This window comes from Girardinichthys multiradiatus, chromosome 9, assembly GCF_021462225.1.
Source record: "Girardinichthys multiradiatus isolate DD_20200921_A chromosome 9, DD_fGirMul_XY1, whole genome shotgun sequence".
Lineage (NCBI taxonomy): Eukaryota > Metazoa > Chordata > Actinopteri > Cyprinodontiformes > Goodeidae > Girardinichthys > Girardinichthys multiradiatus.
This window is the reverse complement of record NC_061802.1, coordinates 33,465,721-33,485,372: the sequence shown is the minus strand read 5'-3', so window position 1 is coordinate 33,485,372 and position 19,652 is coordinate 33,465,721. Positions and strand designations below refer to the sequence as shown.

Genomic DNA, 19,652 nt, shown 5'->3' with positions numbered 1-19,652 from the left:
GTGCAAGACACTTAATCCTTCCCCCTTGGCTGTAAATAATAGCGCAAGTGTAAAAAGGAATAAAAGAAAATGCAACCCTGGGCAATTGCTGATTGAACACACAGCAGGAACAATTAGCAAATGAATGTTGTTGGTCAGCTTTTTTTTTTTTCTTTAAGCTATGCAAATCACTGATGCTGCTTCATCGCATTGGATGCTAGCTTGAAAAACACAGCAGCACCTCGTCTCTGTCTGAGCGACGCTCCTGTGTCTCCTCATTGTGCCATATGTGACATCTGTGGTTGGCTGCATCACAAGGGTGCCCTGCCTCCTGTGACAGGCAAAAAAGCGCACACTGTAAAGGAGAAGCAGAAGCAAAGGGTGAGGCATAACATAATGACCTCATTAGCATGCTCAACACTCGCTGCTATAGGCCCTGGCGCGCTGCTGCGCCGTGGGACCCGCCAGCGTACGCCCTTCTCACAGCACTCAGCATGCAACATTGTGTTCTCCCCACACAATGCAGGACTTCATACAGGCTTTATTACGCCTTGTCAAAGCACGAGGGGATCAGCGGTATCAGTGCAGGAGAAGCAGGATACAGGCTGTGTACGTGGAGCAGGGGATGTCTTGGTGCTTAATGGGTTTGAATGTGGCGTTAGCTGCGCTCATAGATTCTCAATAGCAGCTGTTGTGCACTGACATATGTGTGTTTATGTTTGTATGGGTGTCTCTATGGCTTATAGTTGAGTGTGTTTGTGCAATTGTCTGTTTCATTGTTAGCTCCCATGGAATTCTGGCTGCTTTCACTTGTCACTGCTAATTAGTGCAAAGGGCTGATCTGGGGAATTGTCTATGTCCTAAATCCAGGCTACTCATCCACACTGAAGACCTGCTGTTCGACATCTGTTGTTAGCCCGGAGCAGGATAGCTTCAAACTTAACATAAAGACGATGGAGAAGGACACCTTTTTATTCATTTATATTTGTATCATTTAATGATTACAATTAGTGCATAAAATTCTGCATGGAGCGATAGAACATCAACATTTCAGCAGTCCTTATAGGCATGGTCATGATTTCCTACTTATTTTGGGGTTTTGGGATGTACATATTGTTTCACAAACTATTCCCTTTTGGCTACATCATTGTTTAATGATACAGTGTAATCTGTGATTTTTAACACATGGTAAAATTGAATATTTGCACCTAAAAGCTGCTGAGCTAAAAACAATCCAATTTCGAATATCCCAGTGACCTAATCCTGGTTCAGATATGGACTGATCCAGGAGTTGGTTGATTTAACACAGTAGGGTTGGGTTGTAAGTGTGTGACTCAGCATACTGGGCTTGGTCTTTAACCCAAACAAAAAACGGAACAAAAATGGCTAATGTCTGAATCTAGCAAAGAGTGGGTCAAAAAGAATAATCAACCTGGTTATACAAAACAACAGTTTCGATATATCCATCCATTTTCTATACCTGTGTAACCTTTGCATTATTGCAGTGGGGTTTGGGACCAATCTTCAGTGATCAATTGGTGAGACACAGGGTACAGACTGTCAGTTTATCCCAGAGACACACAAACGTTTTCATGCACACAAATGTAAGAGAAATTCAGTGTCTTATTACCTTAACATACATATTTTTGAATGGTGGGTGGAAGCCAGAGTACCCTTTATGCAGGGATAGATCATGCAAACTCCTTTCAAGAGTCCTGATTGGGATTCGAACCCCAGAACCTTGCTGCTGTGAGACAATGTTATAATAAACGGTTTCCCCTGTGCATACCTGCATGTTTTTCTTGTTTTTTTGTTTAACCCTGCATTCGAAATTACTCACCTTAAAAAAAAACATTTATTAATTTCTAATTTAAATGACACAATGGGTACTCAACATATATGAATGTATAAAACATTCCCTGTCTATATTGGTTTTATGTTCAATTCTTTGGTCAAAATGTGAAAGCTCAACATTGCTACCAAGGCAGTAAGGAGCTAAAATAAGTCAATGTAAGCAAACTCATTTTGTGGAAGGAACTGAAATCATTAACAAAAACCACAGAAATTAACATAATATATAGTTTACATTTACCATTTTATGTATCATTTTCACCTTTTGTACTGTAGAAATTGGTCAAGATCAAATCATTCATACATGAAAACTCTAAAAGTAGTAGTGGGTGTATTTTCTTTTCCAGCTCCAATGAAAGCATACTTTTTTAAACTAAAATGTTTAATTTTATAAAATACTTTCTTATAAACTAGCCTGCAGACTTTGTTTTGACCGCTGTCACTTACCTGGCCACAAATAGACTCCTTGCTCCTCTTATTATCTCCTCAATCAGAACCAGAGCCGTTTTGATATAGCTTCTCAGTCTAATCAGCCCACATTGGCACAAATTAAGCTGAGGTTGAGCTGAGCAGGTTGGTGAAAAACAGTCCACACTAAACTGTGTGTCAAGCTGGAGAGGCTTCAGGCCCTCGCTGTTGGAGTAAATGGTTACAAAGAAGAAGGTAATGGATAGAATCAACACTCAATAATTACCTGGTAATACGAAAACAACAGCAGGATTTTTTTTACATTAAAAGTTACCAAAATTGTGTCAATAATTATTTTGGTGAAGACATTGCGTTACTCTGTGCATACATAGCTGCATTTCTGAGACAATAAAGACAGATGGTAAATAAAAGAAGACTGATTGAGCTTGTTGGTCTGGATGTCATTCAGTCTTATGTACATGTTCAAAACTGCACTCTTCATATTAAACATTAGCAGAACATAACACGAGTCTCAAATTTCTCATCATACTGCTCCTAGGGTTAAAGCCCCTTTATGAAATGCCAGAGAAAGTACCAGGGTTCTCTGTCTGTAAGGTGCAATGAGTAAACCAGCACATCTCATCCCCCATTGATTGCTGCACACTCTCTCAATCAGCTGGCTGAAAGAACTCTACTACACTTATCCCTCACCTAAAAAAGACAAATTCATCTGTTAGGAGGTGTTTCTGGCTGCCACAAACACAAAGTCATGGTGTGAAAATTTAAAGAAGCGCCAGCCATCCCTCTTTTTGATGTCACACTGTTTTAACACTACAACTAAAAAGCTACAAGTGGCATGTCTGTTAAGCAGCCAACTGCAGGCAGACAGCCCAATCAGCTGGTAGCTTGTTCTACTCATGTCACCCTAGAAAGAGTAGAGTAGCAAAAAGATGTAATATTCTGTGCAACAGGCACATTTAGCTTATTCTATGATTTTTATTTGTACGTTTTTTGTTTTGAAAGCTATAAACACCGAAACAGATGAAGGTTTTAGATGCCATTGTTATAACTGTAATAAGAAATATGTTATATAGCTTTAGAAGCAATATGAATAACTGTTTCTTTTAATTAAAGGAAACACAGCATACATTTTGGATTGGAATCATATAAATACCATGATGCGTCAGTATTTTCACTTAAGGCTATCGTATCATGAAAATCTTATAAATGCCAGGAGCCACCACATACATGCTGCACCAACAAACATGCACCCGCCCATTCACACTTACAGGGAGAAACCCCTCCCAAACATTGTGCCCTGCTGAAAGCTTTTACACTAATAACAGTGGCCATATCTGTGTTGCTGGTGCAGTTATTCATAATTCAATACACAAAGCACGTGCAGGACGAACACACCTTGGATTAGGTGGACACATTTCAGGACCTTGAACAGTAATAGTTGGTGGCTGGAGTTTGTCATTTTTAAATTAAACAATTTTTAATTCTTGCAGATTAAAATATTTAAGGTGTTCACTAAAAGCATCCCACTCAGTAATGTTTGATTAAATTGTTTTCATTTTACATAAGTCATTCTTTTTACAACATTGTTAGGATAGTCTTGCTACTTTTTTTAAATTTCTACTAATTAATTCATTATTGCATGATTTACACTCACTGGCCACTTTATTAGGTAAACCTGTCCAACTGCTTGTTAACACAAATTTCTAATCAGCCAATCACATGGCAGCAACGCAATGCATTTAGGCATGTAGACATGGTCAACATGATCTGCTGCAGTTCAAACTGAGCATCAGAATGGGGAAGAAAGTTGATTTAAGTGACTTTGAATGTGGCATGGTTGTTGGTGCCAGACAGGCTGGTCTGAGTATTTCAGAAACTGCTGATCTACTGGGATTTTCACGCACTACCATCTCTAGGGTTTACAGAGAATGGTCCACCTGGTGGTGGTGGTGTAATGGTGTGGGGGATATTTTTCTTGGAACACTTTGGGCCCTTTAGTACCAATTGAGCATCATGTCAACGCCGCAGCCTGTCTGAGTATTGTTGCTGACCATGTCCATCCCTTTATGACCACTGTGTACCCATCTTCTGATGGTTACTTCCAGCAGGATAACACGCCATGTCATAAAGCACGAATCATCTCAGACTGGTTTCTTGAACATGACAATGAGTTCACTGGACTCAAATGGGCTCCACAGTCACCAGATCTCAATCCAATAGAGCATCTTTGGGATGCGGTGGAATGGGAGATTCACATCATTGATGTGCAGCTGACAAATCTGCAGCATCTGTGTGATGCTATCATGTCAATATGGACCAAACTCTCTGAGGAATGTTTCCAGTACCTTGTTGAATCTATGCCATGAAGGATTAAGGCAGTCCTGAAGGCAAAAGGGGGTCCAACCCGGTACTAGCAAGGTGTACCTAATAAAGTGACCGGTGAGTGTATATATCTATTTTAAAATATAAATCCTCAGAGGCAAGGGGAAAACAGAAGCACCTGAATACCATTGAGGCACAGAGTCAAAACGCTTTCTTAGGTTGTATAAAACTAAGAATATTAAAGCATATTTTCACAGATTGACTTGAGTGTTGGGTGTTCATTTATGCATGCTATTGTCATCCAGCCCACTGCAGCATTTCTCATTCTGCCTGCCCCTTTGCTTTTTATATGCTTAGGTATTGATTGAGTGTGGTGCACCCTCTGAAGTAATAGTTGCTGAAAGCATTTACAGCCATCACTCAATTCATCCTGGGCTGTTTCGCACATCTTTCTTCCCTCTGGTGAGACCAAGAGGGTCTAGTTTTCCACCTGAATCACACAGAGCCGGGTTTGCATGTTAAAAAGAACACTCTTGCACTGATTGCACTCATTTTACAACATATCACTGGCAGATTTAGATGTAGTCTTCTTATTTTTACCAAACAAAGAAGTCTGTTTCTGACAGGAGATGGGAATAAGCTTTGTAAAAAATAATTGATCTGTTTTAATTTACATTTTATTAAAAGTGATATATCTAAAATTATTCATACCCTTCTTAGTAATCAGTGGGAACGCAAGGAGAGGTTAAAAGGCCACCTGCCTGTCATCCTAATTTTTAACTTCACCCACAGATTCTCTGTTGGATTCAGTGGCCCAGCCGACATGTTTCTTCTTCCAGTCAGAAGAAAGATGATGGTAAAATTAAGAAGACAAAATAATTACAAACATTGATTATCTTTAGCATCTTATTTTATCAGCCTCTTTGTGCATTGTCTAAATAATACAGATCCTTGTCTTTCGACTTCCTGTTTTCTGTTGAAGTCAGCTTCTGTATCTCACCCCTTTGTTATTTCGATTAAAGCTCCCTAAAGCAGATATAAATGGACTTCCTGTGGCACATGATGCCTTTTTGCACCTGAAAAAGTTGGATACAAGAGAACCAAAATGGTGCTAGTATGAAAAGGTTTAGGATCAATATGACCTGCTGATGCTGAACTCTAGCTTTATGCTGTAGCAGCCTTAAAAATTTGCTGATATGCCCCTGATGACAATTATTTTTTCTTAATATTGTTATTTACCTATTGTGCTGCTTCTTCTTAGATTTTATTTTAACATAATTAATTAATGAAATTTACTATTCTGTTATTTTTAACATAACACACACATTCATATTTAATTTAAATTACAAAATTAATTGCAACGATGAGACTCGTTTCTCAGATTTAAAGTGTAATAGCAGCCCTTAAGCAGGTATTAATCATACTTTTCACTAAGCCTATATTTCAGTATTTAAAATGTTGGTTTTTTTTGGTCTGATGCAATATTCAACTCTTAAATTTTGTATTTTCATTAGCTGTAAGAGGAAAACCATCACTTTTAAAAGCTTATCAGTTTGTGTGTAATTAACCTTTATAAAGTGTTTTACTTAGTGGATTGACTTACAGAAATAAATTAACTTTTCAATAATATGATAATTCATTGAATTTGACTGTACATTTATGTCTCTGTAGTGTTTCCTCATAAAGTAAAGATAGCGTTACCTCCTTGGCAGCTTGCTGCTGGTTTTGAGTAAAAAAGCTTTTTAATGTCTTTAAAAGCTATGACCACATCTTATATACATCATAATTGAGCACACTTCTACTGGATATGGTGGGGGTTTTTTGTAGGGTTGGGGGAGGGGTATAGACAGGGGTTGTTTGGTTTTCATCTGGAAAGCCCTATGTATTGCAGTTTGTATGAAAAGTACTAAATGGATCAAGTTGGACTGATTGATTGATTGATTGATTGATTGATTGATTGATTGATTGATTGATTGATGGATTGATTGATTGATTGATTGATTGATTTATAAGTAAACACCTTCCTGTTACGAATATAGCTAACTTTGAGTGATATTTTAACCTTAGCAACTTTTACAGGGAAGATGGTTCATTGCTAATGCAACCTGCTACCACTTAGGTAGAATACAATACAATACAAATATCCAATATTGTCCAATCGTGGGAAATTCAGGTGTTTCAGCAGTGACTTATAAGGCAAGTGGAAGCACACAGGTACTCACCAATTAAAAAATGATTAAAATCAAAAATTAACAGTAGACTTTACAGTAAAGGAAATGTACAACATAGCAAAAAGAAATACTGTACAGTTATTAAAAATGGCATGCTCAGATTAAATGAAATATGCAACTGAGTAGGGTGATTTGAAAATCCTCAAAAGCGCTTCTTGCGTTCACTGAATTTTTGAAAGTATGGGGAGGGTTCATATATCTCAAAGTTTGTTCGCCTGTCAATTTATTAAGCTTTATTGAGCTATTAAGATTACACTTTATTTTGGGATGATAGGATTTTTTAAAGGTCATTTGGAAATCAATTTGTAAAGAAAGGGAAAAATATATGATGGTCTGTTAGTGCCAACATGATGCATAGTAGATCAAACCTATTTCATTTCACTGGTGCTTGAGCACATTCTTTAGGTGTAACTACTCATCTTAGGAAGTAATTCCCGAATCAAGTGTTGCCACTGTGCTTTCCTCATAGCTCCAACACGGAGCCCCCAAGTCTGATTATAGACTAAGGGAAAAACAGTCAGGCATTTATCCAAGTCACTGATTATGTCATTTCAACAGGCTGCAAACACTCAGATGGGATAGACAACTCAGAGGGGGAAGAATTATGAAGCTGGAGTGGAATGGAAGCTGTATGAAAAGGAAATGAAAATGGAGTAGTGCCGTATGTGTGATTAAACTGCCTGCTCGCCAAGCAAAAGGCCATGCTGCTGTGCAACAAGGTCCCAAAACTTTGTCATAATGAAAATGTGAAGGTGGTGGGGTTTCAACCCCCTACTGAGCCTTCACGCTCACATTGTTGCACGTACATTATACAACACGCCTGTGTGCTCAGGCTGAATAGATTTTTGGGGCCATGGAAAGAGAGTGGCAGATGGAAGCTGAGGCATAAACCAGGAAGAAACATTACTATGTAAGAATGTGTAAAACCTTCCAAAATTAATTTAAATGTAAAATTTAACCCACTTACAATGGTGTTTCTCTCATAAATTGGCAGATAATAGTGCAGTGACCACATAAATATTAAACCCAGCCATTCAAATAAAAAGACAGCACCTCGGTCATGAGGCGTGGGAACCAGCTCCATGATGAGGGAGGGGGTTGTGATTAGTTCACGGCCAGACACCCCAGCTGCACCTACTTCCATTCAGAAATAGGTTAAGAAGGACCTTAAGGGTCAAGGTTAGAGGAGGTAGGGGGAAGGGGGTCATCATTGTAGCATAGAGTAGTGTGCAGTGTTAGTCTGCATTCAGTGTTTGGCTTGTCTGAAAGCTGCCTCTGTGTTTGCTTATTTTATAAGCTGCTTCTTATTGCTTTGCTCCGGGGATGAGAAGAGTGGGGAGTTAAAGGGGAACCTTACCCCCTTCAGTCAGCCTTTGGCCAGCCTCCAGTCGCCCCTCAGCCAAATCATCCCAGAAATCAGTCCCTTCAGCCCAGTCAAGCCCATGGTCAAACACCTCCCACCCCCGAACCAAACATGATCAAACCAAGTCAGACACTTTGACAGCCCCTCTTGTCTGTCTCAGTCTGCTGCCTTCTGTAATTTAACATGTCGGCTCAGGGTTCATCGACTGTGTATGCCTCCATCGGACATGTAGCTCTTTCATTACATTCACTACTTTTAAATGCTTTGACTGGATCTTTGATTTAAAAAAAAACCGAATCAAATCAATTTATAATCACTTTATTGTATACTAGTTAGCAACAAAATGAGACAGTGATTATAGCATATTATTGGGAATAGTATTGAAAGAGATAGTAGAAAGTACAAATAAATAAAACAGATAAAATATGAAAAGACAAAAATGTGAAGTTTATAATCTTTACAGCAATTCAGCATTTTAAACATTTGAAGCAGAAAGCTGTTTTGCTTTGTGGTATTGTTTGCCTGATGAAAGCAGTTCAAAAAGTTCATGGAGAGGACGTGATGAGTCTCTGACAATGTTCAGAACCTTCTTCCTGAAACATATCATTGAAAGAGAGTAGAGATACTCCAGTGACCTTCTCAGTTCCCCTCACCAGTTCTGCAGGGTCCTCTTGTCTGCCATATTGCACACGGAGTATCACGTCAAGATTCATCTTGTCAACATACTGTCAACCACAGTTCTGCAGAATGTTATGAGGAGACTGGTTGTAAGTGATGTTTGTTTCAGTTTCCTCAGAAAGTTTAGTCCCTCCTGGGTAAAATTCACAGTTCCACTGGTGTTCTTCAACAATATCAGGTCATCAGAGATCAATACACTTACAGATCTATTGGCCTGGATCAGCGAAAACTAGGTCGTACTAACATAAACTCTCTTCAGTGCAGATGCTGCTATTGAGTAAAGAACACTTATAGCTAGGTATTTTCAGTATCAGTGAGGTGTTTAAAAATAAACCTAGAGCAAGCAGAGAAATATAAGCTCATTGAAAGGAAATGATTTTCTACTACATGTTAAGACATATCAATGGTTTAGGCAGTGAGATAGCAGTAAAGCTATATGTATTACACAACAATGCCTTATTTGAACTATTTAGGTTTTCAAACTCTGTCTTACAACAGTTGTGAGTCTTTTGGAACGCTTTGAATTGAGGTACTGACCCACTTGTAAAGGGAATACACACAAAGACTGCAGGTTTAGTAACGCTAACCATGCTAACCATGGCAGTTTAAAATGCCAACTTTTTGTCTTTGTTTTAAGCTAATAGTAAAAACCTCTTTTACAACGGCTTTCCTTTCTTACACACATGGTGTGTTCTTTCCTGTGCTCCTATTAAAAATAATTACTCTCCCCTTATAGTAGGTGGGTGGTAAAAGGTTTGTCGAACGCTGTTTATATGTGCTCTTATATTAGAGCTTTTAAATAGAACTCAAAACTGGCAGGTCAAAGCTTTATGAAAACCAGAGGTCGGACATCTGGCTCAAATTCTGATCAGGGCATCTCGAATATCCGTTTTGTCTGCTGCACGGTTGCTGATGTAGAGGGATGTGTGCTCAGGTTGGGACCTCCAGAAATTGATGATCTGTTTACGTTTGTTTTGTCCATGTGAAGGACCCATATTATGTATAATAACAAAATATATAAAATCAAAATTATCACAATTTCCCATTCACATCACTGATAGGCTTTACTGGTGCTGCTTTTGCTAATTTTGCAGTAAATCTATCAAATTTTCTTAATAAAATCCTTTGCTGACTTTCTTATTGGTGAAATCTAGTTGGTCCTTTCATCAAATCATCCAACAGCTGAGTCTGAGAAAGGACCCTCACTACACTCGTTGCATTTCAAAATCAACAGCCCTATGAGAGGAGGGGCGCACCACTCGAGAGGAGGAGAGGCGAACGGCATGTTGTGGAAAAGTGGGGACAGGGAAACAGTGGACAGAAATGTAGAGGAGTTCAGGAACCCAGCTAACACACGCATCAGTTGCCTGCTTTCATTCTCCACCATGGACTTATGCTTCATTAGAGCATCTGAAAGAAAGACCCTCTTTCCCTCATCACCTCAATAGACAAGTCCCCCTTCTCTTAGACAGCCTGGAGGGTTCCCCCCGACAAAAACCCACCTCCCTCGTCACCGTTTCTCTACAGATTTCTGAACCCGTCTTCTAATCGTCTCAACTCGCTCTGAATTCAAGCTTAGTAACAGCAGTTTTGTGAGCACCTCTGATCCAAATAAAAAGAATCCCTAACCCTCCCTTTTCCTCCTCCACCACCGCCACCGCACCCTCCTCCTATCATCCTCCAATCCCCACAGGCTCCCCTTCTCTGCTCATTCACTCACCTTGCTCAGATACACCACCCACCCACTGCTTAAATCCCTATCAGCATGTCAAGTAAATGTCTGCCCAGCTGGGGTTGACACACATGCACAACCACACACTCACACACACGCTAAAATATAAATGCACTACACACACAATCATTTGCTTGCTTCTGGGGTTTAGCCTTCCTCCCTGCTGACCCTTTTCACCCCTGTTTTGCTCTCTTCCCCTTCTTGCCGTCTCTCCTTCCCCCTCCTGCACTCCTCAGGCAATGATCTGACAGGATGGTTTGGTTAGCTGACTATATCTGCAAGAGGTTTATCACAGAGCTCCTTCTGTTACCTTCCTGTTTTGCTTTTCAAAATTAAAGTGACTTTTTACCATATATCCTGCTCTGCACCCTTGGCCGTGCTAAGGTGATATACTTTCACAAAATACTGAATAATGAATACAAATCTGGGAAAGTGGTTTACCTTCCAGTTGGACAATGACCCTAAACATACAGCCAGAGCTACACTGAAAACAGAGATTAGAGGTAATTAAAGTGTTCCGAAAGAGTAGTCAAAGCCCAGAATCAAGTTCAATTAAAAGTTTGACAAGAATAAAAATATGACGCTCTAAATCTCATCTGACTGAGTTTGAGGTATTTTGCAAAGAAAATGGGCAAAAATTTCAGTCTGTTGAAAAAACACTTTAAAAATGTAAAGATCATTTTCCTTCCATGTTATAACTATGGCCTACTTTATGTTTGTCTCTCAATCCTATTAAAATACATTGAAGGATGTAGTTAGAACATAACAAAGTAAAAAAGTTTAAGGGGTATTCACAGTTTTGCAAAATACTGGAACAGTAAGAAGCAGTAAAAGCAGGGGGCCTAATAATATATTAACAACACTATTTCAGATTTTGTTTTGAAAAGCAAAAACATAAAACCATTGTGCTTGTACTTTAATTCCCAATGAAATACGCTACACTTTGTGGTTACAGATGTAAAAACGTTCTAGGATGAATCTTTTTGTATTACTGGTGTGTGTAAGAATCCGATTTGTATTTTACAGTTTTTCAGTAGTTTTTAAATGAGCAATAAGTACCATTGCCCCATTTTTCATTATTCCTAATTTATGTTCATTATTAAACCCAAATGATCCTTTAATAACATCTTTTTGATATACATTTCAAAAATTGTAGTTGTGAAATATTAAGTATTAATTACATTCTATGAAGAGAAGTGTTTACTGTGACTATACATTCAGTATATACTATAACATTTTATGCAAATACATTTCTTCACATAGCTAAAATGTTGCAGGAGTAGACATAATCTGATCGGCAACAAGCCAAAATCTCAAAGGTTATGAGAATTTATTTTGGTGTAACTGTTAAGGTTTCACCCTCATGATACAACATTATGCTGCAAGGCTCATTGTTTTTATTCTAAATGTGTTTGCAATTCACATACTTTATTTGTATTTTAACCATAAGCACAGTTATGAGTGAGCTTCCTGCAGATAAAAACACAAAGGCTCTGCTGATTCTTCTGAAGAGAAAGTAATGGTTTCTCTACTCTTAGCAGCCGCCCCCCAACGCACTCTTCTGACAACTGTTCCTTTAATTTTTGAGGACAGTGATGAGCTCAGAGAGCTCTCAGCAGCACTTCTGTCAACATGCCACCATTTTTATGTAAATGTATTCACTTGCATTCTCTGCCCCCGTAAACCATCATCTTAATGTAGGTGTGGCAGCTGTAGGCACTTTTTCTTTTTTTTGGTGAGGAACAGCATGTCCATTGAAGCATACATCGAGGTGAACCCCTACCAATGCATTGGTTTAACAAAGGTGCATTTTCTTTCCTTTAGCCAAGTGGACCCCTTTATCGTTTTGATTTTTGGTCAGGCACACAGCGGACAGCAGTAGAAGAGCGAGAACAGGGTCCTTGCTGCGTGTGCATGGCAAGACGGGAAGGGAGGGGAGAAAAGGGGAGGCATGCATGCGCATTTTCATCTTATTGGGTGCTCTTCACTGCAGCTCGACACTCAGCACATATATTCTCTGAGCACATCCTTATTATACTCAAACACACATTATGCACAGAAAGGCATGGGAATCTCTGCTACTCTGCTCTGGTTCCTCTTTAATGTTGTGAACTTGTCTCAAGTTCATTGCCATTCATTTCACTGTCATGCCAGAAGGCCTGGGAGACTGACTAAGTCTCCTGCACAGGTTTCCCAGGCACGGATCTGTTTGTCACACACTCACATGCTTTTGCTTGCAACAAAGCTATTGTTTCACCTGTAGGACAGCTGTGGTCCTCTGGGTAAATGTGTGCGGACTGTGTCACAGGACACAGAGACAAGGAGCAGTTTGTCAGGGACCTGGTTGTGCTGCACTCAGCAGCAGCCAAGTTCACTCACCACTAATTCTTATTTTAGTGAGTTATTTTGGTTGAATAATAACTTCAGATCTGCTTTTATAACACAGGCAAACAAGTCTTTCACAATTTGTTTCTTTACATCTATAATGTTTGATGTGTTTTATTTTTACTTTGTGTAAGGGATCAACACAAAGTATGGCATAACTGTGAAGTGGAAAGAAAAGGTCAGATGAGACCAAAATTGAATTTTTTGGCCTACCAGCAAAACACTGCGTGGCATTGACAATGAAACACTGCATATCACCCTAAACACACCATCCCCACTGGTGGTGGCAGCATCGTGCTGTGGGAAAGCTTAACATCTGTAGAGACGGGGGAAACTAGTCATTGTTAATGGGAAAATGGATAGAGCTAAATATATCGCAATGCTAGAAGAAAAGCTGTTAGAGGCTGCAAAAGATTTGCAAAAGATTTGAGACTGGGGGAGAGGTTTATCCTCCAGCGGGATAGCAACATTGAAAATACACCAAAGTTACAGTTCAATGGTTTAGTCCTGAGATCAGCAATCTGTATTACTGAATACACATTGCATGTTTGTTTAATGAGTCAATTAAGCATAATCTTAATGATATATTTAGCTTTTAGATAAAAAAAAAAAACATCAAGGCTTTACAAAAAGAGAATGTAACCTTTTTTTGAACCGAATGTTCCATATTAAGGGAAAATAAGGGGAGACGATATACAGTTTGCAGTGTAATAGCAAAGAAAACAACCATTAAACCAAATTAAGTATTCCTTGCATAATTCAGTTTTATGCAAATATTTATTGAACACACCTTAAAGAAATCCTAAACCTTGACTTTAAAAAAAAAACTAAAATAACTTTAAAAGCAGTGCTCAGTACAATATATTTATTCTCCAATTAAGAGCCACAGCGAAGGGCCTAAAAAGCCACATATGGCACCAAAAGGGGGTTCCAGGTTGCAGACAGCTGGTTTAGTCAGGGTCCAGCTCTAACTCCAACTGAGAATCTATATGAGACTAAATCAGCAAAGATTGTGGAGATTTACCCCAAAACAATTGCTGCTGTTATTGCGATGCATGGTTCCACAAAGTATATTAACTTAGAAGTGCTGAATATAAAGGAACAGATGTTATTTGTAAAAAAATTTAATACTTGTGTCAGTTTCCTTCGACTTCATAATCATGTACTGTCGTCCTATTGCAACAAAATGTGAGAAAATATAAAAAAGTATGAATGCTGTAGGCAAAGTATTTTAAAATAAATCAAACTGTTTTTTCTCCCTTTTCTCTGGTTCATTCTCCTGTTTTTTCCCACAGTCTCCTTCTGTCACAAGAAAACCAGGTCTTGCAGTTTGCTCAGCTGAGTCCACAAAGAGGTGTTTTTAAATGCCGTGTTAACACACCAACAAAGCTTTAAATGCGCCCCCCCTCTGTGAAAGGGAGGTTCCCATAAGGATGTGGCGTGGCGCTCCACTGCAGGGCCTCTATCCAGCCCCTCATTCAACCCCAACCCAGTCACGGTCACTTATGGTAGATGGAAAAAACAAAATCACACAATTGAGCCTAGGTCTGATCCAATGACATGTTTTTTTAATGAGCTGGCTCTATGTCTTTGTTTGGGCACCAAATTGAAGACCAGACCTGAGCAAGTGCTGCTGAATAAGATGCAGGTCCGTGGCCAGGCACGACTCAGCACACAAAAAAGCACAAAGAGCCCAGTGTCTGCTGGCCCAGTGAATGGATCTTTACTTTCCACCACGTTTTAAAGAAACATGACCAACATTCATGGCAATTCTAACAATTACCTAAATTAGTGGTTGCACATCACAGCTTTATGCAGTGTTTGTTGTCCTCCATGTTAAAGGAAAAGCTCAAAGCACTTTTTTCTCATGTTCATAAGCAGAACAATATTCCTTTTCTTTCATTTTCACCAGGCCTGCTTGTCTTTTGCAGAAAACGACACACCATACATCACACGTATAGGTGCACATGTCATATGGTGTGTGTACATCTGAGAGCGGGCCAGGTGCTCGCTGGTTTGTATGTTTCAGGGGTGAGGACTGTCATTAAACTGTCCGGCTGCATCACCAGCCTCAACCATCACCCTGTTCGCTCCACTTCTCACTCGGCCCACACACACACACACACACACAGTTTCACTTGGCAATTGGCCAGGATTCAAACACACAAAGCATACAGTCTGTCTCCTCATGCTCAACTCAAAACTGATACATGATCTTGAAGGTTGATGGCAGCTACTGCTGATATTCATCTGTATCAGAATTGCTGCCTATTGCTAAACTTTCCATAATGCTTTGTAATATAGTTCTAAAGTCATACTGTCAAACTTTTATTTCCATTCTCTCTGTGATTTCCAAAATTATTAGGTTGGCGTAGGAAAGTGTTTTAAGTGAAAAGGAAATTTTATGGGTAGATTTGTCACTGTGTGGTGGAAAATACATCACTGCACATCATCCTGTACCCACATCCCCACTGTGAAACTCGGTAGTGGCAGCATCATGCTGTGGGAAGCGTTCCCGGTTGATGGGAAAATTTATGGATAAAGGGCAATCCTGGAAGAAAACTGGTTTAGAGACTGCAAAATAAAAATAATTTAAACTGGTGGAGAGGTTGACTTCCAGCTGTAATTAGATGCTCTATAAAGTATCAATTCAGGTAGGGGCTAAATAATAATATACACCACACTTTTCAGATATTTATTTGTAAAAAGAAAAATTATTTTTCTTTTATTTCAGAATTATGCACAATTTTGTGTTGGCTTGTCACATAAAATTCCATTAAAGTACATTGAGGTTCATGGCAAATTGTGAAAAAGTTCCAGGAGTATGAATACTTTGATTTAAAGCTTATAAAAAAATATTTTTGATGCTTTGATCAAAGAGGGCATTTGCAACCAAGAAATTTGCAGAAAAAGTTCATTTTTAAAGTTTAAAGATACAACACAACAGAAAACAATAGTGTAACAACTGGACTTGCCAGCCAGGCTGCTGAAGCACTCTTATGACCTTTCATTCAGCCAGACCTCAGCTGGGTAGCTTGTGTCTGCTTAGGCCTATCCCTTGTCCTCTTACAGGTTCTGGTCTGTGATAAATCTAAATTAGCATGCAGATAGCCCTGTGGATCTAATAAAAAATAATAAAAAATCACTCTGCCACCCCCACCTCTTCTTTCCTTCAGACTGCTAGCACCCACAGGAGACCAAACCCAACCCAACCCCCCCCCCCCCCCCCCCCCCCCCCCTCAGTTTTCTGGGCTATTCAAGGGGGTCCGAGACACTCTCTGCATAAATTAGCCCGGATCTCCCTGGCGTCTCGTCAGTCTGGCCCACAGGTCTCCCATATTTCCGGGATGCTGTCACCTCTGGTTTTTCTCCACCACCTTCAAGCTGTATCCCAATAACTCCCAAAACCACTGTCACTACCTCTTCTGTTTTGGCATTTGTCAATTGTTCACTTCCGTCATCTCCCAGTCCACCTACTTTACTCTCTCCACATCATTTTAACCTTCTTTTGTCATTGTATTGGCGTTTTCGATACCTTAAGCAAACCCTCTCCTTTAAGGCAGGATATTGTTTACATCTGTCTCAGTAATTGCTGGCAGAGCCCCTCTAGGCCTTACAGATGTTGCAGTAATACAGGGGGATTAGCAGGCTTAACACTATGGTTTATTTAGTGAGTTTTCCGGATGGTTTGACAGCCTCTCATTTTGACCTTTTTTCCCCTTGTGCCACTCAGCCGAGATCCGTTTGATTTGTAATTTCTTTCTCTTTTTCACAAGCATATGGCCTGCTCATGTTGTTTTATACTAAATTTGTGCTTCAAGCTCTTTTGCATCGCTAAATTAAAATTTGCATTAAGATAAAGAAATAAACCTATCATATAATATATTTTTTGCATCTTAATCATCTAGTGGTCAGAGTTTTTAAATAATGGCCTTAAAGAATTTGTCCTTTTTTTCTCCATGTTAGCTAATACGACTGCCCTGTGCTGTTAGCTTGCATGTTATTGGCTTTGTTGAACCTCCTTGGTCGCCTCCACTCCTCCCACTAACTCAGCTCTGAAAGATAATTAGATGGTCCTCTCAGACTCAGCACCTTTGCTGTGTCTGCCTGCGTCATGCAACACAACCGAGTCCTGTTTTATGACCAGGCAAATCTGCCATGGGTGTGTGTGTGTGTGTGTGTGTGTGTGTGTGTGTGTGTGTGTGTGTGTGTGTGTGTGTGGGTGTGCGTGTGTGTGAGAGAGAGAGATAGAGAAGAGGGGGGGTTTGGGATGAATGTATTTTTGTCTGGACACTAATCCCAAAGGTGATATTAGTCTGGAAGATGGTTGAACCGACCCTGCCTCCCCAAAAGCACCCGGTTTTTGCATGTCTATGTGTGTCCATGTTTGTGCTTGCAGACATTGGGGTCAGCCATGAAGCCCAGACAGGCTCTGCTTTGACCTTTAACCCCTGGCTGTCTGTTGGCTCATGGGTCATACACGGCATTGACACAGACAGCTGATAGACGCACAAACATGCACACCCCTCCTCCTGCTGTAAACATTAACAGTTATGTCTGTCTGGGGTGATGACACACGCAGCCTCCTTGTTGTTAGACACATGTGCAGAGCTGATGTGATGTACGCCAAAATTGTGCAAGCTCCTGTTTAAAATACATTAATGTGTTCATGCGTTTCTGCAAGAAATCCCTTCAGTATCTTAAAAGAACATTGCTGGATTATCTACAAAGTTTCTAGGATCATTCACTTATCATAATTTTTTTCCCATATTTTATATCTTCACAGATGCAGTCTGTGAAAAGCCACCATGAGCATTAAAAAGGAGGCATTCCAACATTGGGCCTTAAACGAGAAAGCACACATGCTTCCTATACTTTGAACATGTTTAGCCTTGGTCAGCTTCCCACCTGCATCACTTTCCTTAGGCCAACAGGTAACAAGGAGCTGCTTCAAAAGGTAAGTTTAAAAGTCGAATACATTCCAAAGCGTAAAATGGATCTGCTATGTCAGCATTTTGTTTTTGCAGATTTGTCTGTAATTTTCAGTGATGTGTGTGCAAAATTGTTCAGTAAGACTTTGCTATAAATAAAATATGCTGTTCTATATTTTTCTTGAGAATAGCATTTACAGATAAGGTCCCCTCCACATTTAAACACCCTTCTCCTGATAAAGCTATGTAAAAAGCCAGAAGATTATTTCTTTTTTGCAGCAGCACAATAGTACACTAAAACTGCCGTTTCCAGTGAACTTTGGAGATTTTATTTCACCTCTCTTACCATTTTCACTGTATGTGGTTACAAGATAAGCTTGGATTCTTGTCCAGTTTTGTTTATCACTGTTCCAGTTGTTTTAACATTTTTTTATATTATTGCTCTGACTTCAGACATGGTGTGTTAACCCAACTAGGTATTTTCTTGTGGTTATTTCCTGCCTTAGTTGGCATGTTCTCTTGCCTTTCCCATTTTCAAGAGTTGTGTAGAAAATGGGCCTTTAGTTTATCAAAGGTTCCTCTATACTCAACTTACAAAGGTAATGTTTGCATTCATAAAAACAATGTTTCTGTTGTGTTTAGTTTCTGAGAATTGTGCCAAGAATGTTGGTGCTGGAGATTTTGTCAAAAAAAAAAAAAATGTTTTCCTAATGTGGTATTTTTTTTCAAATAAATGTTGCATTTTTGTTGTTTTTTTCAGTGTGAGATTTTGCTACTGCAAAAAAGAAGATTTCTTCCACATAATTACCAGCGGTGTCTATAGTCGTAAAGGGCGCTGTTCAATATTTGTCAATGTGACATTTATAAATTTATCCTGAATCAGTGATTACTGTCCAAATATTCTGAAATTCTAAATAAAATTGATACAAATATGAAATAAAAAGCTGCCTCATTGTTTTTTTTTCTCTTTGTTCCTTTAATGTTTGTTTGTGTCTGGGGAATATTTGTGTCTAAATCTTTCAACCAGACAGAATGACGTGGATAATTTTTCTGTAGCTTTCTTTTTGTTAAATAATCTCAAAAAGGACAAAGAATTTAACCCTACTTTTCTAAATGTATATATTGATTAATATTATTACTGTGAAGCATAAAGATTTTTATGATTCTGTATTTCGAGAAACATTTACGTTACTTCCTTGAACCCATGTTCAAATATTCTTCTTTGCTTTTGTTCATTCCATAAAATGACTTTGCTCAAGGTATACAAGCAGGTTTTTACAACTTTTTTTCACATAAACCCACATACTTGTGATGTTGTTTAATGTGGTATAAAGGAACTTGTTGGTTATCAACCCAGAGCTACAGGCTAAAAGCTCCACATCTTGTTTTCCTTGCTTTAGCATGATTAATTACCAATGTGTGACTTTTAGAGAAAATCACCCAGGTTTAGTACAAGAAGGTGTTGAAATAATTTTCTGATTTGTCCAGTAGAATCTGGTGATTTGGAAAAGCAAACAAACCACAGTGGCCTTAATCTGTGGTGTAAATTATGTGTCTTTGTACGTGGGCAGCAGCGGTGTTATAACGAGTTGCTAGAGCTGAAGGAAGCTCTGACAAAAGATGCACAATCATTACCACATACACACAGATTCTTGTTTTTGTGGGAATCACACCACCTTTTGTTTTCCCCTCCCAACAGCCAACAGAGGCGATGCCCCAGTGTGCTCCACCGCTGTGGCTGAAATGAGCTC

General features: G+C 39.2%; 1 long non-coding RNA gene across 2 annotated transcripts in view; it reads left to right on the top strand.

Moving 5' to 3' along the window:
- The window catches only part of LOC124873805, a 54,790-nt gene extending 35,946 nt beyond the window's left edge, over positions 1-18,844 (top strand). For both annotated transcript variants that reach the window (XR_007039637.1, XR_007039636.1), the window contains exon 4: positions 17,757-18,844. This is a non-coding gene — a long non-coding RNA (uncharacterized LOC124873805). The remainder of the gene's footprint in view (positions 1-17,756) is intronic.
- Positions 18,845-19,652: the final 808 nt, after the last annotated feature.